The sequence below is a fragment of the Lepisma saccharinum genome, chromosome 1, assembly GCF_977018435.1.
Source record: "Lepisma saccharinum chromosome 1, izLepSacc3.1, whole genome shotgun sequence".
In the NCBI taxonomy this organism is placed as follows: domain Eukaryota; kingdom Metazoa; phylum Arthropoda; class Insecta; order Zygentoma; family Lepismatidae; genus Lepisma; species Lepisma saccharinum.
Genome location: NC_139229.1, coordinates 109703912 through 109730507, shown reverse-complemented (window position 1 = coordinate 109730507; position 26596 = coordinate 109703912). Strand labels below are relative to the sequence as shown.

The following is a 26596-nucleotide window of genomic DNA, read 5'->3' as shown; positions in this document are numbered from 1 at the left end:
GCTGGGATTGCTGACAGTCATTATACACCTCCGTTGTTTTGGTTCGCTTTATAACAGTGCTATTGTCCTATTCCTCCCCTCTTGTTTCGTGTAAAACACCCAGCCTTTGCTTCCAAATTAAGGGTTTTGCTTTCCTGGTATATTCCATTTCCTTCAAGACCGATATCACATTTTATTCAATAAATATCACATTACGCAACATTTTTTAGCACTGTACATAGTTTAATTGAATACTAGTATTTTTATTGTCTTAAATGCATTTCCAGTGTTGTAAAATGGATATACAGGGTGTTCATAAAGTCCGCGTATCATTACAAAAAACATAGCTCGGAAACTACATACAATAGATATCACACCCTAGGATTTCTTCTTCTGGGGGTATGTTAAAGACTGTGTTTACCGCATTCCTGTTTTAGATGTTGCTCCTCTTCGAAGAACAACAACGGAGAGTATCCTAATTGTCACTGGTGATATGCTGGGGCGTGTAAGTAGTTTACCGTCTTGATGTTCTGAGAGCAACTAGAGGGGCGCACATTGAGGTGTATGGCATACGTGGAGAGTTGTAGCTCATTTTGCAATGAACAAAATTGTTCTATTGCACGTAGTTTACGAGCTATGCTTTCTTGTAATGGTACCGGGACTTTATGAACACCCTGTACTGTTCACAACACTAAAATAAACATATTTTTATTTCTACGGGTGTCCGAAAAATCATGCAACCTTAACTTTTGTAGAAAAAGCTATAGAGAAATGAAACTTACACTTGGTATTAACATTATCTATGTGGATATTTTATAAACATTAATTAAAATAATCATGCTGTACATGAACGTTCAGTATCCGGGAAAAGTTACTAAAGGTAAAAAAGTTATTGTACTACGTAAAACGAAACATGGATAAAACGCAGCTGTGACGTTTTGCTTGCAATAATTTTCGATTTGTACCGATGGTCTATGTGGGTATATATCGAACTGATGAAAGAACGATATATTTCCACGCATTTCATGTATTACTCATGGTTTTATGGGGTTTCATTGTGCCAAGTTCATAAAAAAAAATGTTTTTCGAAATTACGAGGTGTACTGGCAACATTGGTCGTGTCAGAGGACAGTACCAAGTTTGCCCGAAAATTGACTATGTTGCTCAATCAATACCCAGATTTATCACGCAAAAACCTAACCTACCCATCTTTCTGCACGATGAATTTATTTCGGTTGCTAGGGAGTCTGACTGCTACGGGGAAGACCCGTGTTCGATTCCCGGGGAAGGTGATCTAAGGTAGGAATTTTTCCGGCCTTGTCCCTGCATAAAGCAGATTTGGGACTCACCCAGCCTCAATGGGTACCTGGACGAGGGGTAAAGGCGGCCGGAACATGATGGTGATCACATCATCTTCAAAATGGCCGAGATCGAGGATGTGTGGGGCCCTACTCCCACATTTCCAAAATGTGCCTCCATGGAACGGTGGTACATGCACGAGAAACTTGACATTTTTTTTTTATTTTGTGCAAAAAGACAGCATCAGACATCTGTATCAGTGACATAAGAGCCGTGGTGGTTATCTCAGGGTAACGACAATTAACCAGAAATGCACACGGATATCCACCAATGAGAAAGCAGGGCCGATATTCGGGAGTTTCTGGAGACAGGAAAGCGCCGGGGCAAACTCATCAGCTCCCTACTCCGAGCAGATTGGCGCAAGGGAGAGACCGCTATAAATCCGACCTCTCCGTTCCCGTTCTGTCGAGAAAACAGGACTCCAGGAATAACGAGCCCCCGACCCGGAAGGACGTATGGTACTTCATTACTCGCACTCTCATTACGGCGCCCGGTCCGGGAACTTAACTCAGGTCTCAGGGTCTGTGCGGCGCGACGAATCGTGAGAAAGATACCGGAGAAGCTAGAAGGAAAATTAAAAAAGAAAAAAAAAGGAAGGAAAAAGGTTGACACTAAAAATGAGCAGTTCGAAATCCGGTTACATTAGCTCTCGCACCAGGGCAGAAAAGAAATCGAACGAAATTGCCCCGCCAGGGTTGCCATCGTTTGGTAACTTATCGTAAACTCAGTTCAGTGTTGCCAGCGGAGATGGTACGTAAGTTAATATATGCAAAAACACATCGAATATGAACTTATATACGCAATCAGTCCGTGTTCGAATTCCGGCCTGCGCTACGAAGCCAGGGGTCACGGGTTCGAATATCGACCTGGGCATGGGTGTTCATCGTGACTTCATCACTCATCCTCATCTTCGCGATTAACAAAAAGGGGCAGAAAAGCGAAGTATAATACACCATATCAATAATCAATCAACTTTGTTAGTCCGAATACGTTAAAAGGATTTTATAGTTTTTTTGTTTCTTGTTTTTTAAAAAAAAATACGTTTCATGAGTAGAAATCGAACATGTATTTGTCCAATTATTCTGCGCCTAAATGCGCCTTATAAGGATATACAGCGCGTGTGCCGTCTCGGTAACTCAGCTTGTAGTCGATACGATATTGCAATGAAAGGCTATGGATTCGAAACCCGACCCGGGTAAAGTTATATTTTTCCAGTGGCGTATGCTGGTTTTAACTAGTGGGTAATCTCCGACACTTAATTCATCCACCCACTCCTGAAGTCTCCCTGCAAATTTACCTCAACATCCATACAGGATTTATGAATATATGTGTGAAAAATTTTACCTTATTGTTGCGACCACTGTCGAATAATTGTTGTGATTGCACTTGCAGTTAATCTACGTTTAGAATTTCAAATGATAAAACAAGAGAATATAATAAATCTATAAGAAAAAACCTGTAACAAAGAATATGAAAGGAATGCGGTAGTGAAATAAAAACCCTCAATATTAATTTAAGTGTAAAATTCAAGTTACCCCAGTACCCAGTCACTCGTGCATTCCCGATTTTTGTTTCTATATACGGAAGTTTAAGTTCAAGATCTATGGTACAAGAGATGCTACTGACCTACCTACATTAACTATTTGAAATTTCTCCGGAAAAGATCCCGTTCCAAATATTTTCGCACGCAAATATTGTATTATATCCATTCATTGCCTTTAACTTCAGTGAACACAGCACTAGCACAAATACTAAACCACTAACAGCTAAACAAATATTAAATTCTCGAATCGTTACAACACGCTTTCAATTCCCTGCGCCAATCTTCTATTGTGGTTCCTTCCTGCTTGACACAGAATTAAATTCCCTATGGATGTTGAAAAATTCCCTTTCCCAGCTTTATATTCCCTGCGATGCGCGAGGTTCTATAAGTTGGAATCATTGCGTTTCTTGTTTATATATTTTACATTCAAACATCTTTTATCATTATGATCATTGTTAATCTAAAGGGGGGGGGGGAAAGCAACTTAAATTACCTAATATATGTGTACATATATATATATATATATAATTTATTTCTGATAGCCACCCAGCGTCGAATAACATGGGTACCTGGGGGAAACCCTGGGGGGTAAAGGCGGTCAGGGGCGTGATGCTGATCACATCACCCCCACTCATGACCGGATCAAGAAAGTGTGGGGCGTTACCCCCACACCCCCTATACGCCTTCATGGCGTGGTGCTAAGCACAGGGGAACACTTTACCTTTTTTTTTTAGCTTTCCCTTTTAAAAATTATTCATTTCTGTGAAAGAAGTACTCTCACTGGTTTTGAAGGCTACAAAGAAAGTAATCACGCATTTTAAAATACAAAAATGAAAAAAGTAAGCATATAAATAGTTTAATTACTTCATTAATCGATTGATTAAACTGTTATTTGACGTCGCTTTTCTGCCTCTTTTGGCTAATCACTACGAGTGATGATATGAAATTGATGAAGGGACATGTACAAAGAACACCCATGCCTAGACCGGTATTCGAACCCTGGAGCTCTGGTGTCGTAGGGAGCTGTGCTAACACTCCGCAATGGAGGTCGGTGTAATAGTTTTTTTTTTCCTTTGACAATATCTGTTGAAATAGCAGAGATCAGGAAGACAGAAGCAAACGTAAAATGAGAATTTTCATAGAATTGGTTCGCAAATGTTGTTCAGATTTCTCTGTTTCTCGCGCATTTTCAGATGTATTTTCTCTTCTTTCCTTTTCAGTACGTAATTTGTGAACCCAAAACCTGTTTCCTGATAAATTTCCCTGTCGTAAACAACACAGCTCCTACGATACAAAGGCCATCGGGGAAGAATGGCAGAAGAGGGTGCCAGCCAAGGGAACGGCAAAGGCTCTGGGGTGGAGAGTGCGACCGATGGACTCTTTCCAGAAGGAGCTTACCCTTGCCACGGAATAACCGCGCCTGAAAAGCAGTGTTTCCTTCAACTCCCGTCAAGGGTTTTAAAGGGAGCCGGTGGAATCTCACCCTGACGTCACCAGATTCCACCAGCTGGAGAAAAAGCCTCACGGACATTCCGCGGCAAACGGTTGAAAACATTCGCGCGCTGGAAGCAAAGAAATATGTGATTCAAAGATTGGTTCGGAAGAATATTGCGAAGAAATAAAAAACAACTTTTTAAAAAATTATAGCCGGGTCATCTCCGATTACCTAGGTGACCCAGAGTATACGCCGCTGTATTTTTCTCATTTCACTAATTTCATCTACTTAAAAATCAGTAATGCAGAATAGCGACGTCTAATATCCAATATAAAAAAAATGTAAGTAGGCCCTTTCTGTCCCCCAATCATTTTCGGGGGCGTGTGGTCCGATGGGTGTCAACAAAATCAGTTGCGAAGTGAAAGCTGAAGGGATCACATCGCTCTCCCGAAGCAACGTTGCCAAGCGTTCTTCAGTGTCCGCCTGCATTCCGACCTGTGGGTGGTCCTTCCGGAAACTTCATCGTTCAGGACCACCACCATTAACCCACACTGATTTTTGCTACTGAGAATTCCGTTGCCCGACAAGACTCTTTCTCGCTTACAGTAGCCCAACGGTAATTTGTTTCGTTTCGCGAACAACGTACGGTACCTTGTGACTCGAAAATGCCCGATCTAAGTCGAAGAAAATTCAACTGATCGCTGATTCGCTGTTTCCCAGCCGCCAATTAGAGTTGCGTTCAGTATAGTTCCCTGTACAAACGTAAAACCCACTTTATGCACAGTAAGGCTAATCGGGACTGGACCTACAGTTTAAAGTGAGATCCGAACCACTGTGCCATGTTTCTCCACCGGGTATCGAACCCGGGACCCCTTGATTACAAGGCGACGACGCTACCACTGCGCCATCGGGGAGGCCTATTGCTATTTTAAATTTTACAACTACAAACACCCGCGGCCGTGTAAACAGATAAAGGAAGAGCTGCAAACTACATCGAGAGCCTTCAGAATCTAGAACCTTAAATTACTAGAGCTAAGATGCAGCAATCCTACTTTTGGAAGCAGCAGAATTAGCTAATTTAGTTCGTCGTTGAATATTGCTCGCGACAACCATCGTTCATATGTCAAGAAACCATGAATACAACTCCAGGCAAAAGCCTTTTCTCCCGCGCCGTATACAACGCAAATAGACTAGACAGACGAGCTTCCGAGGGCTGCTTTATCTGCCGGAATAGGAATAGTTAGCCCCGGTCTCTTGCACTGAAAAGCGCACGGAGGCAAATTGGTTAATGAAGTTACAATCTCGAGGACAAGGTCTCAACTCCTTCTTGAACAACAGGAGGATCACATCTTGAAGCCGGAAAGATCCCAGAGAGCATAAAAGGGGGCTCGGTTGATCGAGTGGAGGGTTCCGCCTCGGTGAAACGTTCGCTGGAGCTATGGAAAACCGAGGGTTTGCATGGACGGGTGGAGGAGAACTGTGTCAGCGAGACAAAAGTGACGCAAGGAGTCTCTGCAGAAAGAGGCAAACTGAAGGCACATTGGATACAATGGGAGAAAAGGGATGGAAAATTATGGAACAACACTCGCGATGACACGGCATTAAGAACAATCAGTGACTTACAATGAAGTTGCACAAGCAGTAACTTCATTTTGCGGAAAACCCCGTTATGTTCTAGAGGAAAATTTCCCTCTATAAAATTCCTTTCCGAACTTCAATTTTTAAGAAAACCCCTCTTGCGTAACGAAAAATCTTGTAATCTAATTTCTAAGAAACATTTCGTTTAAACTCCTTTTCAAAGACATTTTCAACGATTTTTTAAACCTCGTACGAGAATCTTTCGTTTTACGGAAAACTTTCCAAATAATTCAACAGCAGAAAGACGATAAGGGTTCGCTAGAGACCGAAACTAGGTCTTTCACAGTCGACATCCGACTGAGCTCCCGGCCCGTGTTACTTGCTTATATACTGTACGATGGCAGCATAAGCGGGTGGTGAAAATCTGAACTACGCGTAATGTCATCACGCTCAGCGTAGAAAACCGATTTGTAGGAAGTTGCTGCAAATCAAACACCGTATGTTGACATCAAAAACACTCAACGTAAAAATCACTAGAAGCATGTGGTAATACAAATTAAGATACCTTTGTATTAAACAAAAGAAATCGTAAGCTTCACAGAACATTATCACACAACAGAAATGAGAATAACAATGATAGCTACATATTTAATAACAAATTACCGAATTCGCTCACAAAATTAGATAAGCGTTAAAAACAAAGTAGATTTCGTAGGGTTGTTTCGCAAGCACTTTTACCATTAAATACACATATTTATGGCAACATTAGGCAGGTTCTCTGTCTTTATTCATTCAAAAGTTAGTACGTGCTCCAGAAAGTTGAGAAATGGGTTTTATTCATATGAACCATTATTAATTCGAGAAATGTACCTACCATATCTTGTCTCTTGTCGATATCATTCTTAGTAAAATTGAATGGTAACATACCGTCCACAGATGTTGTTGGTTTTAAAGAATATGGAACTTTCATCGTGTGTTGAAACAACAGCCTTCAATTTCTGTCTGCCGGTTCAACCCTTTGCTTACTTTCTTGAAATATTCCAACCCCACAGAAATATGCGTGGAGAGGAAAAAAAATATATTTTTCATAACTTTGTATTGATAAATCGTACAGAACTGTACAATAAACTGGCAGGCTATTTTTCGTAATCGTATTATAAAAGATTTCTATTTATTTGATAAATAATAACGTCAACGTATTGTCGGAATGTTTTCTCGCGGAAATGCCGTCACTCGGCCAGTCAAAGAACTTCCGAACCAAACACATCAACAAGAACTTTATCAATACAGCGTGAAACATGCTTTCTTTCCGTATATGTCATTTTGGGACAGTTTTGCTTATATACTACTACACAGGAATGGATAAATTGCTGTCAGAAATTGGACACAAAGGTAACATCTAATAGCCTTCCTTATTCGCTTCCACAAACTCTATGAAGAAACTCTATTGATCAAACAGGGTATAATGTTGTTTGTGGTTTCTGTCACAGCTAAAACGTAGCTTTCCTATTGAGTAGAACTGAGACCTCCATGAGTTTCTCTGTGAACCTCTCAGGTCAGGATATGAATTTACTAGTTCAACGAGACTCAGCAATAAATCGTACTAAATATTTATTCATTTTGGCTTACAATATTTAGCAGGATATGTGATTCAAGGTTCTTTCAGAACTGAAATTTCAATGGATTTGGCCGGAGCAAACTCCAAACCGCCTCCAGCCTACGAAAGAAGGATGGACACAAAATCCAAATGATTGACATTCGGATGTCAAAATATCCGCTTTGAATCAGTCGTCCAATTTTTTCCATTACCTTTATCCGTACGGATTCTCAACAAATCAGTCTTGCGGATATGGTTCATTCGTGGTAGAATATTCTGGTTGAAAATCGGACTAACATGTTACTCCATGTTAGTTTTCACAGCCACAGATTATCCGATGTGCAAGGAGACCAAGAGGCAAATTTTCCTTTAGGATACCGGACTCTCCTCAACACCCCATCCTTTCAGACAGTGCGAATTATGCAAAATACCTGGGTGTTTGGATTATACGGATACTCTTATCAGAAAATCCGATCAGATATATTATCCTGTTTCTAAAATACGGATAAAATGTTATCCGGATTTGGCCATTCCTACTACGAAGGGGGTATGTGCTTTGGAACTGGAGCCAGCATAGTGGAACAAAGATCTTAAAAAGAAGAACTCACGGACGTTTCCCCCACCCCCTTCCCCTTGTGAACGCACTTGTGATCAATCGAAGGTGACTGACCATATTATTTGATAAAGCGTGCTGAAACAAGAAAAAAATTAATATTACATCATAAAATACACACATTTCGTAAATTTCTAATTATGCTTTTAATGCCTCGCGTCTGCAAGAACCATTCGAATGCATGCCCGTTTAATCAACAGCACCAATACGTCACACGAACAACTTAATCGAAAGTTGAGAAAAATCGAAACAATAAACTCCTTACAACACTACGACAACAAACTTACGCCGTTCGACTGCAATACTTGAACGTGCGACCGCATCACTCACTGTCATTGTTCCACTCGCAATGCTATTTGTCGAAACGGCATGCTCCGTGATTTTAAACAGTTCGTATTGATTTCATGCCAATCTGAAAAATGGCTTGTGCAAACACAGCTTATTTGGCTAGCGGAGAACTAATTTTGTACCAGCTGCCACGTCAAATGTCGCGACAATCAGTAATTGTTCCATATTTGTCTTGCCTTCAACACTCACTTAGTACTTACCACGAATTTGCGTAAATGCGGTTAGAACTATCAATTTTGATAAAGGACTACCGAAGTAGTAAATATTATCAGTAAAAACCGGAATGTGATTCACATTACTACAAAGTGGCCGTTGCAGCACGAGATAACATGTCAACAATTCACGATTCCAATGTTCAGAGGAGGTTCAAAGCACTCCCATTAAAAATTGGCCAGGCTCTGGCGTTTGGACCCACAGCTACGGTAGAATAAACCTCTGCAGGGCTTGTCTTGTGTTCTGTCCGTTTTGTGATCATCCCTTCATCCATCTCATTGCAGAAATAAAATAAATTTAATCAATCAACAAGACACTTTTCTTAAGGTTTTTGGCAACTGTCATAAAAAAAATTGAAATAATTTGATTTACACAAATGTTTACTAGCTAGAAACTATGTTTTGCTCATTAAAAAACAACTTTTTATCTGTGTAGAAATGTCTCGAGAGCGGAAGAGGAGAGAACAGAAATCATAGCCAAGATACAAATACGGACAATAGTGTGTGTTGTGTGTAATGGCAGGATTACACGTGCTTACTTTTCCGAGAATAATAACTTCAGATGGGAACGCGGAAAGACGATCGTACGCTGGGAATCCTAATACACTCATCATCTTGCTGAGTGGCTTTCTGAGCTGAAAGTTCTGGTCACCAGGCAAGGGGTTCTTCAGTTGGTAAGACAATGGAGTGGCGCTTGCCCAGTACACGATCTGAAGTGAGAAAACCCAACGGAAAGTGATGAAATAGATGATATGGAAAACGAAATGATACATCAATACCTTGACCATGGTAGGACCTCTGCATCTTTGGAATCGAGAAGATAGGTACGGTTTGGGGAGGAAAGGAGAACGCAACTTGAAATTTCTTCCATCGCATTAATATGAAGAAGGCTTTCCGTGTTACAGGACGCTCGCTTTGTTGTCGATTCATCCGGCTCATCATTCAGCTAACCTAAACGAGCATAATCTTGACCTCTCGGGAATCTGTGGAGCAAGGATGCGCATAACTGTAAAGAAGAGTAGAAAGCGAGTGCGAGCTGCTGGTAGCTGAGGCCGCGATTTCCCCTCCGTGCACTGACTTCCCCTCACACGCGTTCAATGCCCGAGCTCTCTCGAGTCACCCACCCCTTGCGCAGTGACTTGATTTCGTTCGCTCGCTCCGGAGATTCCCGGAGCAGAGAACGCCTTAATGCACAGTTTATCACCGCTTCAGTCAGACTTCAAACAAACATCCGCGAGTTTGATACTGTCGCACCTAATGAACACTTCACACAACGACCCAAAAGATAGTCCCTCACAAACAGAGATTCAGCCATAAGACTCACCTTGCTCGCTGCTAATAGGCAGGACGTTCCTCCGAGAAGTGAACCTGAAACGAAGAAGAAAAAGCGTTAATCAAAAATTCAAATGAAGCTTGAATTGCTAATCAAACCTAATTAGCATGTAACTTGTCGGGACAACAAACGGGAAACATCAGTCGACTTAATATATGCAGCAAAGGGGAGAGAAAAGGCGACGCAAATCAGGTAGAAGCTCTATCAGTGCGTGCGTATACGCAGGGGAAATAATTCACAAGGCCGTGGTTCAGATCGGAAATAGTCTTGCTCGCAGTGTTAAGGATCTTTGTTAGGGCAGCGCACCCTTGAGAGAAACCCCACGTCTCGCTGGTAACCGTGGCGTTCTAAATCCGATTGATCTGACTTTGCGTTTCGCAAATTGAAATTTCCCAGTTCAATATACCTGGCCTGCGGTCAACACGAAATATTCTCATTTCTTTAATATGTTGGGTATTGGAAAGAAGCTAAAAAGAAGATAAAATACAAGAGGGGAAATCTGATTTTTTTTTCAGTTTAGCTTTAAAAAATGCCAAGGAAAACTCTCGGTATGAATAGATATATATCTTAGTGAAAGGAATGACAGAGAAATTAAATGTTATATCATCTGCGTACTGCACCGCATCATGAAAAATCCAACTTAAGTTCTCGCATCTTAATAAAACCACCAAAATGAACCTACACGCACAGGAAAATGAAAGATTGGCCGGAGACCTCAGGGGTTTTAATCGCCCATTATTTTCTTTCAATTAATACCACGTAAAACTGGAACATACAATGACATATTTCCGGGAGATGCTTGTGGTTGGTTTTGAGGAAAAAAATTTAGACCAAACCCTGCCACCTATGGAGAAAACTCCACGGATACTTAAATTGTAACCGAGAAAATGCAGATTATATATCTGCTGAATGATGCTGTTTCCTGTTATCTTGACTGGAATGAAACTCTTATTGAATAACACCGAACAGTATAACACAACTTTAATGATGCTAGTTAGTCATCTTACATGATGCTACAAACATATCAACCTCATCATACAGGGTGTTTCAGAAAAAGTAACTGAATATGTATTTGAGTCCTGAGTTTGTTACCTTCTTAGAAACACCCTGTACATTCTAATACTCACGTCTGTTTCAAACCAGCCCAAGTCGTCTTGGTAACAACAGAATATATCTCTAATATCACCTTTAGAATCTAATGTTATCACTGAGACTATGCAAGCAACTTACTTAAAGATGAACAAATTTATGATATATTGGGGTAATAAAGGAACACATTAAACTCAAGTGAAGTCAAGACAATTTATGAATATATGAGAGTACGTTACCGTGTACATCTGAAGTTCGTTTGCGATGAGAACATGGATGTTTCAGAACGGGTAATGCCTTCCACAGATAATAAGTGCAGAGAAGTATACACTATGTTAAAGTAGAACTGAACTCAGTGAAATGGCGATATCTCAAAATGAAATTGAACAACATACTTAGAAAACAAATCTTAACACACTGGTAGAGCAGTAAGTGATAGAGGGAGATTATTTCCATAACATCTTTGGCTGTTATGCATTTGAAGCTTCGGAATGCGTCACAACTCTCGAAGCAGCCAATGAACGAAGCGAGCCACTGACGTCATCTCAACCCAGAACCTATCGCTAAGCACCCTGCTCAGGCTCTATACGCCCACTAGGCTCGCTAGACAGACTCGCGTAGTCCGCTGAAGATGTTCCGAAAGTAATTCGACTCTACCCAGTGGAGAATCCATGAATGTTGTCAGAACAGTAGATACAGTGATACAAGAGATTGGGGACCAGGAAGAGGATGCATTTCTTTTCTGACAGTGAGCTCTACTTTTTGTTATCTTAGAGTAGCATAGGAGCAGCCGCCTGCTAAACTACGTGTTACTACGCAAAGAGAAGGTACACACTGTCTTTGGAATGAAGCAAGGCAGCACATAACGACAGAGAAGGGGAGAAAGCGAGTGGGGGGAGCAAACGACTGATAGCTAGAGTCACGTTTCTTTCTCCACGCGTTCATTACTTGCTCCAGAGACTCCCGGGAGAGTGTGTACAGCTGCGGGCCATTCTCCTCTTACTTCGTGAACGACCCAGGCGGCCAATAGATGACAGTTACGGAAATGCACATCTCTCACCCCTTTCTCTCTCCAACCAAGGTCACCCGTAAAGCTACAGCTCGTCGACTCTAGTTCCTTGCATCACATATCTGGAAAACACTTCAAATTTCATAAAGTCGTTATACTGTAGAAGTCAGAAACCTCTCATCGCTAAGATGATTGTGCGAACTCTTCGGAAACGGTTTTATGCAAGATGAAAGCGTTGGCTGGGAAACTGAGTCCTGCAGGGTCAACAGCATTCAACATGCACGATACGACGTGACGACTGCTACTCGCGTTACTTCCGAAAAACCTCGCGCCCAGATACGGCGCTGACAGAACTCGAAGCGCGATACTAAAGTACACAATGGAACGTCTCACAATGCAGAGTCGCCCTCTGGCGCTGGCAGCACTAAGCCAAATGTTCCGAAGTCATTAAAAATCCATTTTCACATTCCTCCGAACATTAACGACTATGGCTCCATATAAAAGCTGTTGAACGAGAAATAACATATTTTACATCGTATGGCTTTTTATGGTCCCCGACATTTTTTTCTTTTTCTAGTAGAACATCGAGTGAAAAATACTGAATGGGTAATGAATGCTAAAGGCTAAAGTTGAGAATCAAAGTGACGTTTTCTGCAACGATGGGAGAATTTTCGCAAGTGTGTGTATGTATTTTTAAGATATTACGAGAAAAATTCCGAACGGCGTTTTGATAGCATGCTTATATGTAGATGATATTGCAAAGAAGCTGGTTTCGATAGCCAAAGTATACTTTACATTGCAATAGCTGCCAAAGGCGTTGCCGAAAGCATATACGAACGTACCGCTGGAAGGACGGCACGATATGCAGAAATTGATAAATCAGCCCAGTGGCGTGCCCAGAATTTTCGAGAGGGGCGGTTACGTACACTTTTTTTTAGTACTCATCTCTTATTTTGCAATCTTTTCCTGCATTGACGTTCTTTTTTCTTTTAGGAATACTGGGGGATATAAGCCAACCAACCCCTCCTTGGGCACGCCACTGCATCAGCTTCATGGTGACGTGAAAAAGAGCGTTTGCACACAGTAGATGGAAGTGATTTTTTTAATGATACAGCCTATGGTAAAAAGCAGAGTTGCAGTGGTCCAGTCTGTTACGCGGGAGACCCAGGTACGATTCTCAAGGTGGGTGTTCTAAGGTAAAAAAATTTCCGAAAATCTTCCTGGCATAAACCGGTTATAGGGTTCACCTAGTCTCTAATAAATGGCTTGCCTGGGGGTAAAGGTGGCAAGAGCATGGTGCTGATCACACAACTAAAAATAATTGTATAGATCGTGAATATGTGGGACACTACCTCCACACGTGCCCTTTATGGTACTCTGCAGCGAGCATAAAAAGCAGAAGAAGACCTTAAATAAGGAAGAAAACGTATACAAAAGTAGGTTTTTCAGTGTACTTAAGTCTGTTATTTGGTGATTTGTAATTATTTGCTGACCTTCTTTTCCCCTCTTTCTCTCCCCATCAATTTCTCTTCTACTCTCAGGGTCTCCCCGATGGCGTCGTCTCCTTGTAATCAAGGGGTCCCTGGTTCCATACCGTGTGTAGGCACATAGTGGTTTGGATCCCAGTTTAAACTGTAGGTCCAGTACCGATTAGTCTTACTGTGCATAAAGTGGACTTAAAACACCAGAATCAATAACATATCTTCTACTCTATTTCTCTCTCTCTCTCTTTTACCCGGTATAGGCACAATATATAGTGGTTTGAATCCTACTTTAAACTGTAGGTCCAGTCCTCATTAGCCTATCTATGCACAGAGTGGACCTAACAATTCGAACAAATTCTCTCCCTCTCTTCTCTCCCTCCTTCCCTCTCTTTTCCTGTCACTTCTCTCTCCGTTTCTCTCTCACTGATTGATTCTCTTGATTTATTTTACTTTTCTGCCAGATTTGGCAAGTCGCGAAGATGATGATGAATGCTTATATGATGAAAATGATGAAGGGACAGTCACAAAAAACACACATACCTAGGGCGCGATTCAAATCCTGGACCCCTGGCATCGCAGGGTGCTGTACTAACCACCACGGGAGCCGGTCTTCTCTCACTCTTTATATATATCTACCTCTCCTTCTCTCTCACTCTCTATGTATCTACCTCTCCTTCTCTCTCTCCCTCTCTCTATGTATCTACCTCTCCTTCTCTCTCTATATATATATATATATCACCCTCTCCTTCTCTCTCACTCTCTATATATCTACCTCTCCTTCTCTCTCACTCTCTATATATCACCCTCTCCTTTTCTCTCACTCTCTATATATCTACCTCTCCTTCTCTCTCACTCTCTATGTATGTACCTCTCCCCCATCTCTTTCACACACACCACATATAAGAGCGTGTCTCTCTCATATACATACACACACTTTCTCTCCTTCCCTCTAGCTCTGTCTCTCTTGCTTCTTTATTTCTCTTCATTTTCCTCCTCCCTTCCCTCTCTCCGTGTCTACATTGTCTACGAACACTGCGTAAACTATAGACCAATGACATTACGTGTAGCCTTACAGCATACGAAACATCACTGCTGACACGGGTCGCTTTAACGTTTACGGCACGTGGAGAAAAGCAGTTTTCTTCACAGTTGAAGAACGTCGCGAAATTCTCCAGAGACAAAATATAACCGTGTATGGGGGCAAGAGATGAACAAAGTGGGAAAATAAACGATACTGTCTCACACAAGAAATTTTCCTGTAGATTGGCCGCCGCTGCTTTAAAGGACGGAAGCCATTACTCACACAATAGAACTCGTAAGTCTTCTCGGCGTACTGGTACGCGATCGACCATACAGCCCAACAAAGCTCCAAAACCATTCCTGGGAATGGCCGGTCAAGAAGGAGAAAGAAACTGCTCCTTTCTCTAGCGAGATGAAAAAATATCTGAACGCAAACACGAGATTTTTCTACTGGCCTCCGGATTCTTGAAGAAGCAGTGCTCTTGCAGATGGGTCTGCCTTGATGCCAGATCAAGGCTACAGCGACGCTGCAGTTTTTACATGCATGTGAGAAAGACAGAAATCAGTTCATTTTCCTTACATGCTACCCCGAACTGTTTAATCGTCAGCAATGGCTGATGAGGAAATATATCTGGTCCGTTAAATAAATTAAATGAATGGAGTCTCTAGATAAAAACCTCCCTTTCTAATCGTCAATATGACCTAAATATATACGAGGAACTTTCTCGGCTAGTTTTGCTCACGATACGAGACAAGACAGATTAAAGTCTCGTCTAGTCCTGTACACAAGACTAATTTCGTCCGCATCATATGGAGCATGAGACCTCCTCGATTGCACCTGACGGATTTTCCACAAACAGACAGAGACTTGGAGAGAGGGGTGGTAGACAGAGTGTAAAAAGTTTGTTTTAGAGATATGAAAGCTGTCAAAAACTTTAAAGTCCATCCTATGCTATGTCAATCGGGATAGGACAATGTGCAATGACTCCACAGAGAATCGAACCCGGGACCCATTGCATAAAGACGAAAGGGTACGCCACTACACTGTCGGAGAGGCACTAGATAATGAGAGAGCAAATCACAAGTAGATCTGCTTTGATACAGTTCACAAAGTCCCGGTACCATTACAAATGTAATGTACATTGTAATGGTACCGGGACTTTATGAACACCCTGTATATTCACATCCTTGCGATCAGACAAAAGTGTCAGAAAAGCGAAGTAAAATAAACCAAATCAATCAAATTCTTTATGTGCATACCTCGCTTCTTACACCCAATTACATATTATTATTACTATTAATGATAATTTACTCTTTCATTCATTCACTTTTGTGAGAACCGTTGAACCTCAGTTGTCGCTTCTAGAGAGACTCCCGTAAGCGAAGGGGACCAACCAGGATGGTATTTAACGGGGAAAGGAGGGGGGTATAAGGAATTGGTAATTTATGGCATTGGGGGGCATTAAATATTTCTATAATATCCCGATAATTCAAGAGTAGTTACTGGAATCCCTACCCTCGCCTCCACTGGAAATTTTCCAAGTATCACACTAAACCAGCAATGCTTTTATGTGATCAGGAACAACTTCCATTCATTTCAAATTCGAATTGAAAATTTCTCCATGTCTTGATTCTCTGGAAAACTTTATCTGAATTTGCAATCGTTCTTCAAATATACTCATTCTTCAAAGTCGAAGAGCGTTCACTTGCAATTAAATATAGACGAGGAGCTGACTGGATTTTTCATTGTGATCTTTAGGCTCGTATATTTGTCCTTAATTTCAGATTCTGGAATCGGAGGAAATGGTAATTTTTCCCCTCAAACATTTTTTCTAAACATTTTTCTAACTCCTCTCAATGGACTATCTCTAAATCTGGTTCCCTGACTCACACACTGTCTCTGGAATTTGTGGAGCAAGCCCTCGCATAACGGAAGAGAAGGGGAGAAAGCGAGTTGGCGAAGCAAAGCAGTGCGCGTTGCTGCAAATGGCTGTTAGCTGCACTCATTTCGCCTCTCATGAGATCATTGGTCGAGCCCTCTTGAGTCACCACTTGCGCAGAGACTTGTTTTCGTTCACTTACTCCACAAATTCCCGGGACAGAGTATACCAATTTTCAAATAAGATTTTTTACAATTACACTGTGCTCGTGAACACTACAAGAGTTCCAAATAATTTTTTTTTTTCTGAACGGATTTTCCGAGTACATGTCAGTAGATTTTTTTTTAAAAAGAGCAAAATCTTGTCTGATCCATCTCGGAAAACCGTGATTACAAGTTGCCAGAGGCCGAATCAAAATCCATTACAGAGGAATCCCCCTTGCAGCTATACTATGAAGAATTAACTGTGCTTCATTCCTTCCCATGAAACCCATTGGATCTAATTTTTTTCCCCTTCGGTTCAATCTCGACAGAAGACGACAACGTTCTCCCTGGCGCTGAAATTGGGTTTATCGACTAAAGAACTCGATATTGGTGGTATCATCCCTCTCCCACACCGCCTGCGTCTTCTTGTGAAAGTACTTTTTGCTGTCCTCCCAAGAAGGGAGATGGGGGGAGTATTTCGACCGTAAACTTAAGACTCTGGAGCGTGGTGGTGAGGACGAGTGCAACAAGTGAGCAAGTGGGGTGAGGCAAAGAAGAAAAATGAAGCGTGGAGACAAGAAAACGGTTCCAGAAAATGAAAGGAACCGGATAATAAACGGTTCGCGTTCGGATGAGACGAAACAGGCAGCCTGGCTTGTGGTCTTCGAGCTTGTTGATGGTTTCGCTCCACTGAGGATTCGGGGTTTTTGTTGTCAGAAGATTCTTTGGTGATTTGTTTCATCAGATGGTTTATGCTTCTTGAAGTTTCTGCCATGCGACAGCTACCACTTACTGGCCAGCGGGTAAGGAACACAGATGCCGCCACAACACAAGTCACCCATCAAGTTGTCATAATTCATTTCACGATCCCTGGATTTTCTTTATAATGCTGAAAGTTCAGACTTTTTCTTCCATATCTGTACTTCTCTCTTATCTATATTTACCTTTCCTTACATCAACCATTCATATGTGTCTGCCTTGCATATCTTCAGCTCCATTTCTACCATTGTCACATTGACATGGCCGTATACTTATAAGGGAAGCATTCAAGGGGTCCCTTGGTTAGTAAACATATTCCATTATTTACATAATCAAATCAACAATTAATCATTTTATTATGTTGCTTGGAAGAAAATCGAAGGTCACATGTACTTCAATTAAAATGTTATTTCATTATAACTTCGGCATGTTTCAGAATTTGTTGTGAAAAACAAATATGCTGTCATTAAATAGAACAAAGTGAAAATTCAGACAAAATTTTTGATAGATTACAAAAGATGAAAATAGAAATATTCATGCGCTCTTACAATAAAATATAATGAATTATAATGTTGTTAATAGGTGCACATTGATATGTACAATGAGATTGTCTGAAAGGAAATATATTATTGATTAATTGTTGAATTTATTGTTAAATAATTGAGAAACAATTAAATGATAATAACAATTAGTATCCCCTTTTATAAATATAATAATTTACATCAAGCTATAGTTTATTACTGTTATTTTTAATCATCTGTAACTATTAAAATTTTAGTTTCCTTGGGTTGGTTGAACCCTTTCAAATATTTATCTGTATATACGGTCATACGTGTTGTCTTTTTTTAACAATTTAGCCTACTCCTTGCAGAATTTGATTAAATTTTTATCTGTGAATTTTACGCCTGTTTTTAGACACCCTCTCAATTTTCATGTACAAATACTTATTTAAAAATTCCACATCATTGTTTTTCTTAAGCAAGTGCACATTATTTAAAGTTCACTATTATTTTTTTATACTTTTTAAAACATACATCATTCAGTTTTTTCCTTCAGATTCTCTTCTTCACACATTCCTTTATGTCTAGCATCTAAATTAATTTCCATTTCTAAATATCATTTGGACATTTCTTTTGATTTTGTAAACTTCGCACGTGTTTTCATTTTATCTGAATATGTCCCCATTTATTCAATATGTATTTACCTTTGTGGATCACATTCTGAATTTTTTTCCTCTGTAGATAGTTCTTTCGTATCTTTAATTTCTCGGTTTTCCTCTTAATATTTAATCATTTCTATATTTGATTCCTTTCTCCCAGCTTCGAAATACAGTGGTGCCTCGCATAACGAATCCGGTCAAGCAATACGAACCGCATTAGAATATCCTCACACATGATTAACCCCTGAGCAGGTACGCGGGGTTCTGTACCGTATACATAAGCAGCGACCTGGCTACAATTAATGTAAAAAAAGATGGGTTATGAATGCAGTAAAACAAAGACTGACCAAAGCACCGGAAGGTTAAATATCAACGATTGATTAATGGACTTTGTTCCATTTCTGCCTCTTTTGGCTAATCACGACGATGATGATGAATAATGATATAATGAATTTGATGAAGGAACACTCGCAAAGAACACCCAGGTCGGGATTCGAACCCGGGACCTTGGCGTCGTAGTAACGCGCTGCCCTAAGCACTTTTTTCTTTTATCAGGATTACAAGTTACATTTTATGTGAACATAGTTAAATATAAGATACCTTCTTTTTATTCATATACAACCTTTAGGAAATTTGCATAATTCTTTCTGTTATAAACAATAGTGTTTTGCATTAATTCCTGATGTAAAAAATCTTTAAAATTACATGCGTACTTAATATTTGTGCAGTTTAATATATAGTAAATAGAATTGCTTATAAGCCATTGTACTGCACTCCATTTGGTTTTAGGATAATACTTAAAATACCACTCAGCCACGATGATCAGCTAATTAACAATGATCAATAGAGACTGTACGTACATAATACTGTGGTGTAGTTCTTTTTAGAACTGTACTGTACATACTATTTTCTGTAACTTATAAATTAGTAAATTCCTACCATTTCCAACATTGGTGGCGTTTTTTACATTCCCTGCAATGTTTCACTATTTTGGACTAGTTGCTAGGGAACGGATTAAAATTTTGCCTTTAGTAACCTATGGGTCTTGTACAAGGAACGCTGTCCTGGAACGGATTGTGTTCGCTATCCGAGACACTACTGTGCTGAATTTTGTTTATGTTTTCACATTATCACTATCAATCTCCAGTTTTCACTTTTGAATTTTCTTTTCTTTATTCTAAACAAGTATTTGTACCACATTATTATTATTATCTCATTAGGGTTACAAATTAACACATTCAACATTTCATTTAGAACAATATTAATACACATAATGGATTGATGCAATATGTACTAAAATATATACAAAAGCTACATCTAAGGAAAATGATATGATTTTACATGATTACGTACAGTGTTCTATAGTAGCAAGCAAGGTGGGTTGATTTAAATCAGGTAATTTTTTCTTTAATCGCTGATATAATGTTTTGAATGATGTACATACGGCTTTTGTAGAAATCAGAATCACTTTTGGTGAAAGTACATTAATATTGTAATCATTTAATGTTGTTTATTAGGTTCTAAGAAAATATACAAAGGAAACAAAATATATGTACTGATTGGGTGAAGCTCATACGGAAGGAAATGTAATACGTAAACTGTAAACACATTTAAATTTCTCTTGATTTAAAATTCAATAATTTTTATAGGGAAAAATAGCAAAAACTATGTGCAGAATAATATACAAAATACTAATCATGTTAAACCGTAAATAGTATCATTATCATTAAATTTTAAATAAACATGACAGCTGATATTTTGCACAGTATCACATAAATAAATGCCAAAATTCAGCTACGAAGTCTATAAAAAATATTTTAAGTTACAATTATGTAGTAGGTTACATCCAGAATGTTTTATTTTCACTGAAAGAAAAGTTACTGAAATTATTCTATTTTCATTAAGACACTCAACAAAAATTTCCACAGTTGGTTCATATACTGTATACACTACCAGAAACAGAAAAATGTATACTTACATAGAATTTTTTATTTGCTGTAATCAAACTGTTCAATTATTTCTCAGGGTCATTTACCAGGAAAAACCTTGCTATGAAAAATATGTAGGCTATATGTATGGTGTCAAAACCATACAAGCAATTTTAAACGCGTTTAAAAAACAACAACTCAGATTTAAGTAAAAAATCAACAAAAATGATTTTTTAAATAAAAATCATGATTTTTATCCACCCAGGTAGCAAGTAAGAGAAATAAAGTTTGAGTGTCACACATACATATTTAAAAGAAACGGAAGTGTAAGGGCGTATGGGTTTGGATATGAGTGTGCATGGAATTACTGGTTGAAACCATATCTTTCACAATGTAGCACAATTCAAGATTTATTTCGAGAGGAGCATTGCACAACCTAACAAGGAAGTTCTTACACAATTCCGTCCGTTGAGACCAAGGACGGCAATTTCACAGGACATCTTCAGCGCCGAAAAGACCACACCCAACCGCTGACACTTGACTGTAAATGGCCACGCCCAGGTTACAGGTCACAGGAAGACATCCCCCTTCCACCGACAACCGTCGGCAGCCGCCACAGAGCATCGTTAGCTGTGCGGAAGCTCGACTTTTGTCGATAAACCGAATGCCAGTCGACGAGCACCCCTCTCAACCCTTTTTCTCGCGTTCTTCGTCCATTTACTTAAGAGGAACTTTGTTAACCTGAAATTCTTCGATAACAACATTTCCTCACCCTCTACTCTCTCATCCATCCTCGCAATTTTCACAAGGCTTTTTTTCTTTCGCAACGGAGAAGCGTTCGCTAGATATATTGCTGAGAAGGTGACAGAGAGTGTGCGAGATGGCGGTTTAAGCCCCCCTACTCCCCCTTTGAAACTTTAAGGAAGAGTGACGATCGAAAAACTGTTTACTTCAGCTCAGAAGACTGCCGTAAATATGCGTTTTTTTCTTCTGTTCGCGACTTAGGCTGCAACACAAACAAAACGCTCATTTCCCTTTAAAATCGCCATTCTATTGGCCAGCTGGTAAGCTGCGATGAAAAAGAATATGACAACGAAAAATCCAGACCCGGATTCACTACCCGGTGGAGGCACATAGTAATTCGGATCCCACTTTAAACTGTAGGTCAAGTTCCGATTAGCCGATCTGTGCATAAAGTGGACTTACAAACACTGCTCAGACTCAGAGGTACACTCCTCTTCAGATAAAGTGGCACATACTTCAACTATTCAACCCTATGAAGAGTGACACGTCATGTGAACAGGAGTGTACATAATGTGACTAGTGATCTGGGGAGACAGGATCAATTAATTCCCTCTGCCTCTATATAGAATCCTTACATATAAATTAAGTGTCTTCATCCACTCCTCTGAGTTCTGCTAGATTTTAAGTGATACGAATGAAATCTTCATAAGTGGGGTCAGCAATAAGTTTCAGAAGCCTTTTCCGATCGGACACCAAACTACATCTTACTCTGTTTCCCTTATTTTCAACTTATTTTTGAGAAGAGTTACCGAAATTCAAAGTCTTTGCCTAAAAACACCACAATTATCAGTAAATACCTTGTATATTTAAAAATTTATTGTATTTTTTTATAAATCTCAAATACTACACATTGCATCTATTCTTACTACTAGTATTAATAAAACATGAATTGACATTATTTGTTAGGTAGCAACATTAAAAATTTAAAATGATACAATTTTTTAAAAAAATCTCTACCCTTCATGATTTCTTCGATTCGAAAAAAAATAATTGCAATTGCCCATTAAAACGAGAGGCATTTATATACTTTGTAAGTATATATAAAAAGATAAACCTAGTTTCGAGAAAATATTATAAACCGTTCGTTCCCAATGCATTTACGGTTGAGTGCTGCTCAAGTAACCCATAAGGTCATAGAGGCAACAGATGTCCATCCTAAGATCGGATGTTCACACGAATTCTGTTTCAACTTGTGTATATGTACTCTTCCTTTCAAAGTCAAAGGTGACTCTCCAAACTAGCGGAGTACCATGGAGATATAAGTTCCATATATGGTGTGGAAATCAACAGTAATGGTAGTGTTCAACCATTTTCGCACTAAATTCCTCCGGATTGGTAGAGCCACATTCTGGAAGTATAAAGTTCACTTTATCGAAAATCACTCAGTGAAAATGACGAACAGTTTAAATTGATGAATGACGCAAGCAAGTTACATGTGGCAAAGGAAACGCCTTTTCAAACTCTGCTGCAAAAGGAAGAAGGAAATTTTCAGGCCGACTTTCCATAGTGCAGAAGCGATGGGTTTTGAAATGATTCCGAAGTACAACTTCTAAAGCGACATATTAAAAGGGCATGAACTTTTGCAGGAAAGGGGAAAGTTATGGAAACGAAACGAACAGGCAGAAAAGAGGGACACACAAAAGCGGCAGAAAACAAAGGTTTGAAGTGTAAAGAAACTGAAGTGTAAGGGAGATATAAATAAGGAAAAGAACCTAAATAACACAAAATCTGAAAAAATAAATAATTAAGAACATGAATGGAACACAGAGAGCCGCAGAAACATTGAACCAAAAAAACAACTAAAAATACTAACTTGAATAAATAAACGAAATCAACAGTAAATGAAAATGAGTAGAAGAAACCCAGGACAAAAAAAAACAGGAATTATATTACAGAATATGTTTTATTTTTGTAGCTATTCTGCCTCTTAGGCTAATAACATGATGAAGATGAATAGAGTAAATTGATGACGATACAGGAAGGGCACAGGCCGGGACTCCAAATCGTAAAGCGACCATTCAATGAGCTCAGCCACTTGTGTGGCGATAGAAAAACGTGTATAAAAGGTATATCAAAATGGAGGATGAGCGGTGTACACTGAGGGCTGTGAAAGAAATATTCGCAAGATGCAAATGGAAACAAAAATGCAAAAAAACGCATCTTATAAACGAGATAGACCTACCATTCCAAAACAAACAGAAAATGTATTAGCTGTAAAAGTATATCAAAGCAACTGGAACTAAAGGATGAATACAAATACACCAACAAGCCCACACAGAAAACTTACACCGGGATGAATTTTAAGCCTAAAAGATTATTCCTAATATATAAAGAAAGTGAAGAACTACATGTGCAATGAAATGTGCAGAAAATTATTAGAAGAGCGAATAGAACATGTCAAGCAGATGAGGGTTACGATTTTAAAACATTCTATTTACTTACACTACACGCATAAAACCTGAACAGAATTCGCGTATTGTCAGCCATTCGAAGGTGGACTTAACACGAGCCAAGTGAAACAAACACCTTAGTGTAGTAGAAGCTATTGCCTCTGGAGATGAAATACTACGAAATTGTGCATGGTTCTTGCGGATTCTACTCTCATATGTGCCTGTGTGTGAGTAATATATATATATACAAGGTGTCATTTTAATGGCGCCCACGGACCACAGATTCGTATAGAGGACATCAAAACAAACAACTTTTCTCAGTAACAATTTTCTCGTTGGTGCGTCGATTCGACGCTACAGCCGTTCAAAAAATATCGTTTTGCGGCCTGGATGCTGGCAACCCAACACAACATTTGATCGTATTTGTGACGTCATTTCCTGCGGCGAAACAGCGCACGGCAGGGTTGCAAGGAACACAAATTTTGTGAAGAATGACAAACTACCAACCACATTATTAGCTGTAAAACGAAGTGTCCAGAAGACGAACATCACAGCCTACCAGCCAGAAGATCAGCAGTCATCTCTGGGGAAGGGGGAAGTGGACCAACGATATGAGAAATGGTAAGAAACGTATTCAAAAGAAGCGTCAATATCGGAGTTTGTCTCAGCCTACATGTCAAATATCAACAACACTAAATTTTATTTGACTTGCAGCTTACATGTGGCTGTTTACGCCCAACTACATGTAAAATATTTGCAAATCTCGTTGCAAGGTTGATATCTACAGGTTTGTGTCCAGATGCCTTGTGGTACTTTCGTGCTGAAAACGGAAGTATCCGAGCTTCACGTTGTTACATTTCGGCTAAAACACGTACAAAAACAGTAACAAGCTAATGATGAATCAGTAGCGAATATACTGCCTTGTTCACAGTTGCAAACTATTAAATGTGTATCCAGTGCACAGATAAATACAATCGTCGGAGAGCATTTATTACTACTACTTATATCCCTGTATTTTCAACCATTTTGGTCACTTGCCTCACAATGCCCTGAATATACATTATATTATGTGGATATACTAAGTGGATAGACTAAGTTGTAGATGACAACTTGGTAACTAGATTTCCAAATATTTGACATGCAAGCCGAGACAAAATTCGATGTGACCACTTCCACTTGAATTCTATTTTCTTTCTACCATTTTTCGTATTCTTTGTTTACTTCCTGTTAGGTTACAGAACGTGTTTTCTCGTTTTGTTTTACGGTACATAATGTGGCTGATTGTTGCTATGTCATTTTTCACAGAATATGTGTGTTCCTGGCAAACCTGGAACGCATCGCTTCACGACGGGATATGACGTCACAAATTCAAATTAAATGTTGTGTGTGGTTGCCAGAATTCAGGAGGCAAAACGGGCTTTTTTGAACGACTGTAGCGCCGACACTACACACCAACGAGAAAATTGTTACTGAGAAAAGTTGTTTGTTTTGATGTCCTCTATACGTTTCCGTGGTCCGTGGGCGTACTTTCACCTATGTCAGTTTGCGCTATTATGATGAGACACCCTGTGTGTGTGTATATATATATATATATATTACCAAATTGTTTATCCATTCCTACGTCAATATTAACTGAGAACACACACACACACACACGAGGTAGAGCAAACGAAAAGCTTAAAAAGTCCGATGAAAATTATTAAACACATGGTATACAACTCAAATATACGTACATGAGATATCAACTGTTATTTATGAAAAAACTTCAATGCCACAACACTGATCAAGAGAGCTCCAAAACGTAATTTGTTCATTTTAAATATGAAGTCCCCTCCACATACTTGCACTATGAAGAACATTGACTTCTTGTCCTCTAGAAACGTAAAACGTGTAGAAATCCTATGGTAAATGAAACCTCAATATATATATGCATGCAAGTTCAACAATGGTGTCTCTTCATAGACAGATGGTGGAAAGACCATCGTATTGGCTGCACGTGCACCCCAAAGAATCTTCTTGAAGTATATATGCCCTAACTCAGATTTGAAAATGTATACAGATCAGCAATGGATCTGTTCTAAAATGCAGCAAACTTACGATACCCTACATGCAGAAATCTACTAGAGAAAAACAAATTAAGATTTTCATTTGCAACTAGTGCGTTGCACACGAGAGAGTCTAGAGTGGCCCCTGCCTGTGCAGCAAGCCTTTCATTTCCACTGGCCATCCACCACATTTCTCTTCCATCCTGAAGGAATTCCCGGTATGCATTCCTCCCTCTTCTTGATCGCCCCTTCTATTGACGTCCGGCGTTATGATCTCAATTTTGTTCCCATCATTGAAGTCTGAGCCGACAGTGGCTGGAATGCTCTCTCTCCATTTCATGGATCCACCAAGTAGCAATGAAAGAACTCCTGGGGTTTTCATCACAGCGCTCTGGGCAACCCAGGAAATTCGGTTCGAATTGCGTCAATCCTAAGTCACCTGTTCGCCGAACTTCTTTATGGCAGGACTTAGGCGGGATGTGTCTCCTTTGTTACCATGTCACTAGGTATCTGCAACGAATGGTGGTCTTGGAATGCGAAGGATCCTGATGCCACATTCCCAAATCTTCTTGGATCCTTAGGAAGAAGGGTGAGGCATTTTTTCAAGGACACTTCATTCACTTCTTCCAGTTGACATCCTCTCAGTTTCTTGTCGGCACATTCATGCGGGTTCTTTCGGTGTTCATGGTTGGTAAGTATGAGGGCGAGTAAAATGAAACTTAGCTAAGGCGAAAAAAGTACCACCATCATTGAGGCTTTTGTCCCACAAGCATACCTGGTGATGCCAAGCCCATGGACTTTGTTGGTAGCTGATTCAGAATGCGTGAGA

At 39.7% G+C, this 26596-nt stretch overlaps 1 long non-coding RNA gene across 1 annotated transcript in view; it reads right to left on the bottom strand.

The window, feature by feature from the left end:
* The window catches only part of LOC145999175 (uncharacterized), a 460310-nt gene that overhangs the window by 247406 nt on the left and 186308 nt on the right, over nucleotides 1-26596 (bottom strand). Inside the window, exon 2 of the long non-coding RNA XR_014443373.1 lies at nucleotides 9989-10032. This is a non-coding gene — a long non-coding RNA (uncharacterized LOC145999175). The remainder of the gene's footprint in view (nucleotides 1-9988; nucleotides 10033-26596) is intronic.